Genomic DNA, 9,303 nt, shown 5'->3' with positions numbered 1-9,303 from the left:
TCCTTTTTTGACGCTAATAGGTATAGTGCATCAAGGGGAGTTGTGTGGGATAGCTTTAAAGCAGGAATAAGAGGAGAGACTATAAGCTATACCACCAACATATGGAAAAAGGCTAACAGGGAAAGGGAAGCATTGATGGGAAAACTAAGTCAGGCAGAGACACAACATAGACAAGATATAATTACGGGTGCTCAATCTGTCGAGAGTCTACATAGAGTGAACTCCCTAAAAGCTGAGATCCAGAAACAACTAGCAAGAAAGGCGGCAGCAAATTAGAGCTCTTGCCCTGCGAATTAGGCAGGTGGCTAGTAAGAACATTGTGACACAAATTGAATATCAGGGCCAAATACACGATAAACCTGGTGAAATTCTGGAGGGGTTTAGGAAATTTTATCAAGAATTATATCAGGAGGAAGTAGCTGGAGATGCACCAAATTTATGCTGGTTAGACATGGGTAGTAAGTTAAAACCAGGCCAGATCGAACTATTGGAACAAGAGATTACAATGTCAGAGGTATTGGAAGCACTGAAAGAACTTGCAAGCGGAAAGGCGGCGGGCCCAGATGCTATACCAGTAGAGCTTTATAAAAGTCTAAGGGAGGAAACAACACCAATACTCTTAGATCTATTCAATGGTGTAATGAATACCGGAATAATACCTGAGTCCTGGCAAGAAACTAATATAGTAATCTTCCACAAAAAAGGGAAACCTAAGACTAACCCGGGCTCGTACAGACCAATATCATTGATTAACGGCGATAACAAGTTATATGCCAAAATCATGGCCACCCGCATGGGAAGGGTCATTGCGTCCTTGGTTTCCCCCTGGCAGCATGGGTTTATCCCAGGAAGAGGAACCACAAACCATATCAGGAGAGCTATTACACTATTTGACATCGGTGCTGCTAGGGGGGAGGAGGTTGCAATGATCCTCCTCGATGCGGAGAAGGCATTTGATCGCGTCAGATGGAGTTTCCTATGGAAGGTTATGGAGGCAAGGGGATTTGGCCCTAGATTTTGTCAAGCCATCCAGGCTATGTACTCATCGCCTATCGCAAGAATTCAATTAATGGGGGAAAGATCAGATAGGATCAACATAACAAGGGGTACAAGACAGGGCTGCCCATGCTCTCCAATCCTGTTCGCGCTTTACATAGACCCTTTAATTACACAATTAATGAACAGTGCGCTTATTAAACCAGTAATATCTAATGGGTTTCATACCAAACTTCTCGCCTATGCGGATGATCTAGCAGTCATTACAAAAGATCCAGAGCTAGCTATGAGGGAGGTAGTTAACATAACCAGTCAGTTTGGAGATGTGTCTGGCTACCGACTAAATGTGGATAAAACACAGGTACTCTGTTCTAGAAAAATTGCCAAGGTGGATGGAAGGTATGTAGAATCTGTAGTTTACCTGGGTATAACAATAAATGCAGAACCAGGTAAAATAATTGACGATAATTACACCCCTCTTCTCAAATCTATGGAAACAAATCTAAAAAGAATGGACTCATTAAAGTTGTCACTGATTGGGAGGGCCAATGTCATAAAAATGACAATGTTTCCCAAGGTGCTTTATAAATTAAGGTCAATCCCATTCAAAATTGACGAGAAAATTATTAAGAAGATTGAGTCCATTTTCATGAAATTTTTATGGCAATATGGCAAAATACGGCGGTCAAATAGATATATGGCATTACCACAAGATAGAGGTGGGTTGGGATTGCCAGATATTAAAAGCTATCATTTTGCATGCCTCCTTGTAGACACGGCTATCCTACTCCATCCGGGGGGCCCAACTCTCAGGCAGGCGGAGATACCATCAATTTATCAGCTATTGGTGGGAAGTGAAGCCGTAGGGCTTCTATTAAGGAGAACCCAGAGGAGATATTACATGGAAATTGGATATAAGACGTTGGAAGGTATATGGTCCATGTGGAAATCTGTTAAAAAAGTTCTAGATATACCCACTATGCATTATCGCACACCACTTTGGAACTCAACACTCTTTCCAAGTCTTAGTAGCGATGGAACGTGGCGACATTGGGAGAGTCATGGCATTGTGGAGCTGGGGCAAATAATGATCAGAGATCAATGCAGAACGCTAGAAGAACTCACATACCATTATTCACTACAAGGCTATCAAGAGTTCAAATACCTACAGATAGTAAATAGAATTAAAGCAATTAGGCCATACATCACTCAGCTTGGGAAATTCGAACTAATTGAGTATTTGAAGTCAGGTGGTCATAGAATTAGAGATATTTATAAAATATTTAACGACGTATCAATCGACGATATTGGGAAAATTGAAACTACATGGTCCAAAAAATTGGGAGATCCCGAAGTAGACCTTGATAAAGCGTTAGCTATGGATAAGAAGTTTCTGCGTTCCTCGAATCTCTGGGCCCAACATTTCAAAACTCTATTTAATTTATACTATACCCCCGAAAAATTATTCTCCTGGGGGAAAGCGACAGATAGCAACTGCCCCAGATGTGGTAATGGTACAGCAGATCTTATACACATGTTCTATGGCTGTGAAAAATTAAAAACTATTAAAACCGAGATAACACGCTTTTTAGAGGGGCTACTCGACGTTAAAATTAACCTATCCCCAACTCTGATAATAATTGGTTGTGATGTGAAACTAGATATGAGTATGGAGGCTGAAGCTTTAGTTTTCATTTCCGTAGCAGTCCTCAGGATTTTAATCAGCGCAGCCTGGAAGGATACAGAAGCCCCAACTTTCCAAATGTGGTTGTGCAGAATGCTGGGTATACATAATATTGAGGAAGCATTATATGAGGTAAAAGGAGTAAAGCTAAGGGATATAGGCAAGCGACTTTGGGCCCCAGTGGCCACTTGGAGGACAGCAAAACTACAAGCGAATGATTTACTGGCTGTTTAGATATTTAACATGTCAACTGACTCTGTACTGTATAGTACTCTTTACGCCTTTTTCGTTTGATTTAATAATGTAATGCTTCTAACTATGTATTTACGTATGTTTCTATGAATATGTATTTACCGGTATGAACTCTCAATAAAAATATTATAAAAAAAAGAAAATCAAAAAATAAAAGTTTCAATATTTAGAGGCACGGAGGATCTGCGGACCCTCCTGACCACAAGCCGTATTCTAATTGACTGACAACATTTCAAACCAGGAAGTGTTTGCAGCCATCTTGTGCCTCAGTTCTGAAATGCGCAAAACAAGAAAAGGGGGCGGGGTAGAAACACCCTGACCCCCTAGGCCTGCTCAGGGGGTCCCACAAGGACCCCCAGGGCCAAAAAACATTACTGAAGGTACCTGGTGGGCTAGGTGGGCTAGGTGGGCTAGTTGAACCCCAGGGACCCTCAGGATTCAAGGGGACTTAATCTCCCAACTTAAAACGTGCCACATGTGTGCAAACAAGCCCTGTGGCACTTTTTAAGTTGGGGAATTAATTCCTCTTCAATCCCGATGACCCCTGGGGGCCAACTAGCCCAACAGGTACCTCCAAAAAGCGCCAGAGGCCTGCGTTGTAGAGAGGTGGTCCAGGCCATGCCCCTTTTTACACCTCTCTGCAATGCAGCTCCTTGGCCCTTACTGTAGGTACCTGGTGGGCTAGCTGGACCCCAGGGACCCTCAGGATTCAAGGGGACTTAATCCCCAACTTAAAATGCGCCACGGGGCACATTTGCACAGTGGTGAAGGGAGGGGGCGGGGCCTTTCTGCACTTCTGACTTAGAGGTAGTTTTAATCCCCCTGCCCTATTATGTACCAGGGCCTTACAGAGGAGGTCATGCTAATCACAGGGGTACCCCAACACATAGTGTTCTCTAGTGTATGTAGGTGTTTTCATTGTATTCTAAGTGTCTTTTAGCATAGCACTGGCTCTAGGCGTGGTTAGTCAGAGTCATTTACCACCAGTACCCGTCTGAAAAAGTTGAGGGCATAGGATAATTTTGTAACAAGGCCTCTTTCTGCTCCTCTGTTTTTTCTTTCTGTACTTCTTGCTTTTTCCTGCACTTTTCCTCGTCTTTGAGGACTTCTTTCTGCATTTTTTTTTATTCTTTCCGTGCATTTTTTCTACTTTCTTCACGTCCTACCTCTGTAGGCATAGTTATAAACTAACATTTAAAAGAACCTTAGAAATTCACTTAAAAACCATAGGTTTCAGGCATGTTATAGTTCGAAATTAGCATTTAAAAAACCGTTGAAATTCACAGAATAAACCATCGGTTTCAGGCACGTTATTGCTAGAAATTAGCATTTACAAAACCTTAGAAATTCACTGCAAAAACCATAGGTTTCAGGGGCGTTATAGTTAGTTGGACATTTCACTCGTACAAAACAAAACAGAGCAGACAAGCCTAACGTAGAGCAAAGTATAAAGGATTTAACCCGTTAACCGCGGCGGTAATTCCGCCGCGGTGCGGGCGTTTCCGTGCGCGGGTGGGGTGCCGTCGGTAGCATGGAAAGGCTTAAGAACAAAAGAACAATAAAGTCAAAATGCAAAACAATGAAAATCCCAAACTGAATTAGAATTTTTTTTTTAATGAGCTAAATAATAACAAAATGGCAAAAATAAAAAAAGAGGACCTTGAGATATGAATTTTAAACATTTTAAGTAGGAATAGCACCAAGAAAAGTAAAAGTGATATAAGCACAATTTGTGGCTGTCTGCAGTGGAGTTTGGATAGGATACACAAACCAGGATTGTTGTGGCCAAGGATTATACCTTTTGAGTTAGTCCTTTAACCCTTGCATGCGCAGCGAATTTTCGCGCTGTGTGGGTCATTTACATAGTGGGCGAGATTCAGACGGCCCCCGGCAGTCGTGAGCACACGCCCAACGTAACTCATGACAGGCGAGGGCCGTCATGAGCATGCAAGGGGTTAAGTCCCAAACCAGCACAAGAGTACACTTGTAAGGCCCCCTCAGGACCTCACGGGTGGCACTTAAAAAGACTTGATCGGTGTCAGGGAGATGACAACAGAAGGGTACAGTTGAGGTCCAGATGCCAATGGATGTTGCTGGAAAGGCCTCTTGTAGCTTGTTGTAGCTCTGTAGCTTGGACAAGTGGCCAGTCTTATGACCCTCACCCTTGGAGTCCACTCCTTTGTCCCGAGTACAAGAGGGAGAAAATCCAGTCCTTCGTGGCTCCTCTCAGGTCACAGAAGCAGGTCAAGCCCTCTTCTATTTCTCCTCAGGTCCAGCAGTGTTCTGAAGTGGGTGCCTAGAGATGCTCAAAATGAATTGGGGTTGAAGGAGTGCTCCTTCAACCCCAATTCATTTTGAGATTCTGTCTACACGAAGTGAGCACCTAAACATGGCATACGAGCAAATTTCAAGCATGACCGAAAACAGAGCGAAAACTCTTGCATATACGAGTGAACAAGCAGACAGTATTTACGCATTGATACAGGATGTCAAATCTTCAAACGTGCAAGGCAACACCATCATTCAGCAATTAAAGCAACTCGAATATTTAGCAAAACGTGAAGTGAATCAAAAGTTGCACGCATCAACCCTAGTGCAGTATCATAGGGTGAAGAGGATTCCACGCGGCTTAAGGATGTCAATCAAACCGATTCTGCATAGATTTCACCTTAACAAGGAGTTTATGGAGAGATGGTTTTCTATTCTTAATAAATGTTCTCTGGACTTGATCCTTTTACTGATTGAGGAATTGGCTAAAGTTATCCATGAACTTTCAAACGAGATAGACGAGATTAAACACAACCTGGAGTCTCGAATGGATAAAACGGACTGGGATAAATCGTTGGAGGATTTAAATTTGAAACTCGAGAGATATTCCAAGGAGTTACAAGAAGGAAAGTTGAGAAAATTCAAACGAGATACGTTGGATTATAAATTAAACGAAGTGTATACCTGGGCTGACGTTTATGCCCAACGGAGAACCTTTCCAAAGAAAAAAGCAGCCACAACATCTGAGGAGAGTTTAGTTTCTGATAGTGAATTGAATACCAACAGACCTGCAGCTCAGACCCAAATAGTAGAAACTACTACAAGCCAAACTCCAACTGATTCATCAAAAACACCTGGTACCAGCCAGTCTTTTTTAGCCCAGGGAGGGGATGCGAGTCAACCACCAGGGAAACAACAGAAAAAACCAGCAAGACAAGGAGAGGAGGTAGAAGGGGTTCGAACAAGAAGCACGAAATAAACTTGGTATTGAACATATCTAAAACTCAATTGACTAAAGATGAACTAAGAATTTTAAACAAAGGCTTAGGGTTCGTCCCTACGTATGATACCAACAAACTTGAGAGTGAGGTAGCTTTTTACAAGTTCATGCGTGTTCTGAAACTCAGACATTTTTTTACCAACGTGGCACCACTTCAAATGGAAAAAGAAGAACCAGAATTTCTGGAATTTAAACCAAAATCTAAATTTCAAGCTCCGGTATCCCATAAAATCTTGGATGCGTTTGAAAACTCTGTCATTAATGATTTGGACAGTCTAAATTTGAGGAAATCGAAAAGAAAGAATCTATCAGTTTACGACAGGACAACCATCAAAGGACTCCAAGAAAATCAGGATATCTTCATACAAAAAGCTGACAAGGGAGGTGCCATAATAGTCATGGACAGAACAATGTACAACTCCAAAGTGAATGAACACGTATCAGATACTACAACCTATTTTGAACTGGAAAGAGATCCAACAGTTGAACTCCAAACCACCCTCAATGAAATCTTGACCAAAGCACTGGAATTAGGACATATATCGACAACAACCAAATTATTTCTCACTGTTCAAAATCCGAGAAGACCGTCCCTCTACATGCTCCCGAAGGTGCATAAAAACCTTTTAGATCCACCTATGCGCCCCATTGTGACCGGATGTGGTACTATTTCTGAACCACTCGGTCAGTACATTGACGAATTTTTGCAGCCATTTGTTCAGAAATGGCCATCATATATAAAGGACACCAACGATTTTCTTTTGACATTGAAAAGCATTAACATCACCAGTGCTACAATAATGTGTAAAATCGACGTCAAGTCTTTGTACACTTCTATTCCCCACCAAGCTGGATTGGAAGCCGTGGAGTGGGCCTTGCTACAACAGACATCGGTGAAAGCAGAGAAGGTATTCATTTTGGAACTTTTACATTTTTGTTTATATCATAGCTATTTTCAATGGTCATCTAAGTTTTTTCTTCAGCAGAACGGAACATCGATGGGATTTGCCGGGGCTCCGGCATACGCCAATACTTTTATGGCTAAATTTGAGGCTGATCATATTTACACCAACAAGTTCTGGAATGATCACGCAACCCTATACAGGAGGTTCATTGACGACATTTTTGTACTGTGGTCTGGCACCAAACAAAGTCTGGAATCTGAAATTGAAAAACTAAACCAATGCTCAGAGCACATTGAATTCACACATGTGATCAGTGAAAAGGAACTACCTTTCTTAGACGTTTTGGTTAACATTCAAGATTCTCAGATAAAAACCACAGTACATAGAAAAGACACTGATGTAAACAATTCGCTATTCTATCAAAGCTTTCATCCACAAAACCTTAAAAACAACTTACTAGTTTCCCAATACATGCGAATTAAAAGAATTTGTTCACATGATGATGAATTGGAAAAGAATCTCAATTTGCAAGAACAACGATACAAAGACAGGGGATACCCTGATGATGTTTTGAAGAAAGCAAGAGACAGGATAGAAGTTTACAGTAGGGACAACCTTTTAATGCAAAAACCGAAGAAATCGCAGGACAGACATGTGTTTGTATCCAAATTCTCTACCGCATCACAGAAATTAAAAACCATCATACACAAGCATTGGGTTCTTCTGAAGAATGAAGTAGACTTTAACAGGATTTTTTCAAACAAGCCGATTTTTGCCTACAAGAGATCAAAAAATTTAAAAGAACTGTTGATGACTCCCATAAGAGACACAAAAGAAACTCATAGAGGCATGAAGAAATGTCAAAATTGTGTCCACTGTTCAAATGTGATAGAAGGGAAAGTGCTACATCATCCACAAACGGGTAAAGAACTGACTTTACAATATAACTGGGATTGTAACTCCAAGAATCTAATCTATTACATAAAGTGTCCCTGCGGGAAAATTTACACAGGAAAAACAGAAAGAAAACTCAAAACAAGGATTTCTGAACATAAGAGTACAATAAGAAACAAAAATGTCAAAAGCAATTTGGCCAAACACTGGAATGAAAACAATCACAGCATCGCCCAGATCAGGTTTTCGATTCTAGAGGTAGTAAGAACATAGGAGGGGGTTGATCTATCCAGATCCCTCCTCCAAAGAGAAATTCACTGGATAAGATATCTTGCCACACAAGAACCCAAAGGTCTTAATGAGAAAATTAATTTATCATGTTTTCTATGATTCCTCTTTCGCCTTAAATGCTGTACGAGATTGATGTCTGCATCTAACTGTATTTATCTGTATACTGTTAATTCATTATTTCACTTAATGGTAACATGTTCAAGTTCACTCTATTCTTTATTATTATTTTTCTTATTTTATTTTAAACACGTGTTGCGTTTTCATCTTTGGTATTTTCGGTTCACCAGGGTCATTTTTGATCTTTATAACATGGCGCCCGTGGTTTAGTTGGTAGGCGTTTGTTTCTTAGTCCGTTTTCATTGTTGAAGATGAGTCACTACTTTAAATAATTGGGTGTGGTTGATCCATGCTGTCAGCGGTTCCCATAGCGAGAGCGTTTGAATGAGAGAGGGAAACAGTTCGCATACTCAGGAGTTGTTAGCGAGGTGAGTTCATGAAATATTGGTGGTTGAGCTGATAAGTATTTCAGGGATGGGATCCCGGAGTAGAGCTGATGTTTTCTATATATTCACAGGAGGAGAGGGACGACTGGGTGTGTTGGAGATTTTGTTTTGAGCACAGTGCTTTGAGTGTTCAAGGTAAGATATCGTGTTAGCGTTCTTGTGATTTTGTTGTCGGGTAATGGACTTTACTATGCAAGAAAAGGTGGAGGCAGTTTCAGTGTTTAATTTTCTTTTAGGAGAGGAGATTTCTGGTTTATTGCGACTTCAGTGAGTTTGTTTTTTGGATTCTTTTCGCATACACTGTGGTGCCGGTGAAGGGTAGTTTATAAGAAAATGTTACCATATAATTTTTTGCTTTGTAACAACTTTAAGATTCGTGTTGATATGATGAGTTGAATGAACTTACTAATTGAAAATCGTACTCAGTTGCACAGGCCCCCGACGAAGAGCTCCATTGAGCTCGAAATGCATTGGGCATAACAAAGAAAAAGTCACCAGAAATGAAAGATT

Source organism: Lissotriton vulgaris, chromosome 7, assembly GCF_964263255.1.
Source record: "Lissotriton vulgaris chromosome 7, aLisVul1.2, whole genome shotgun sequence".
NCBI classification, from domain to species: Eukaryota; Metazoa; Chordata; class Amphibia; order Caudata; family Salamandridae; genus Lissotriton; species Lissotriton vulgaris.
This window is presented reverse-complemented; position numbering follows the sequence as displayed.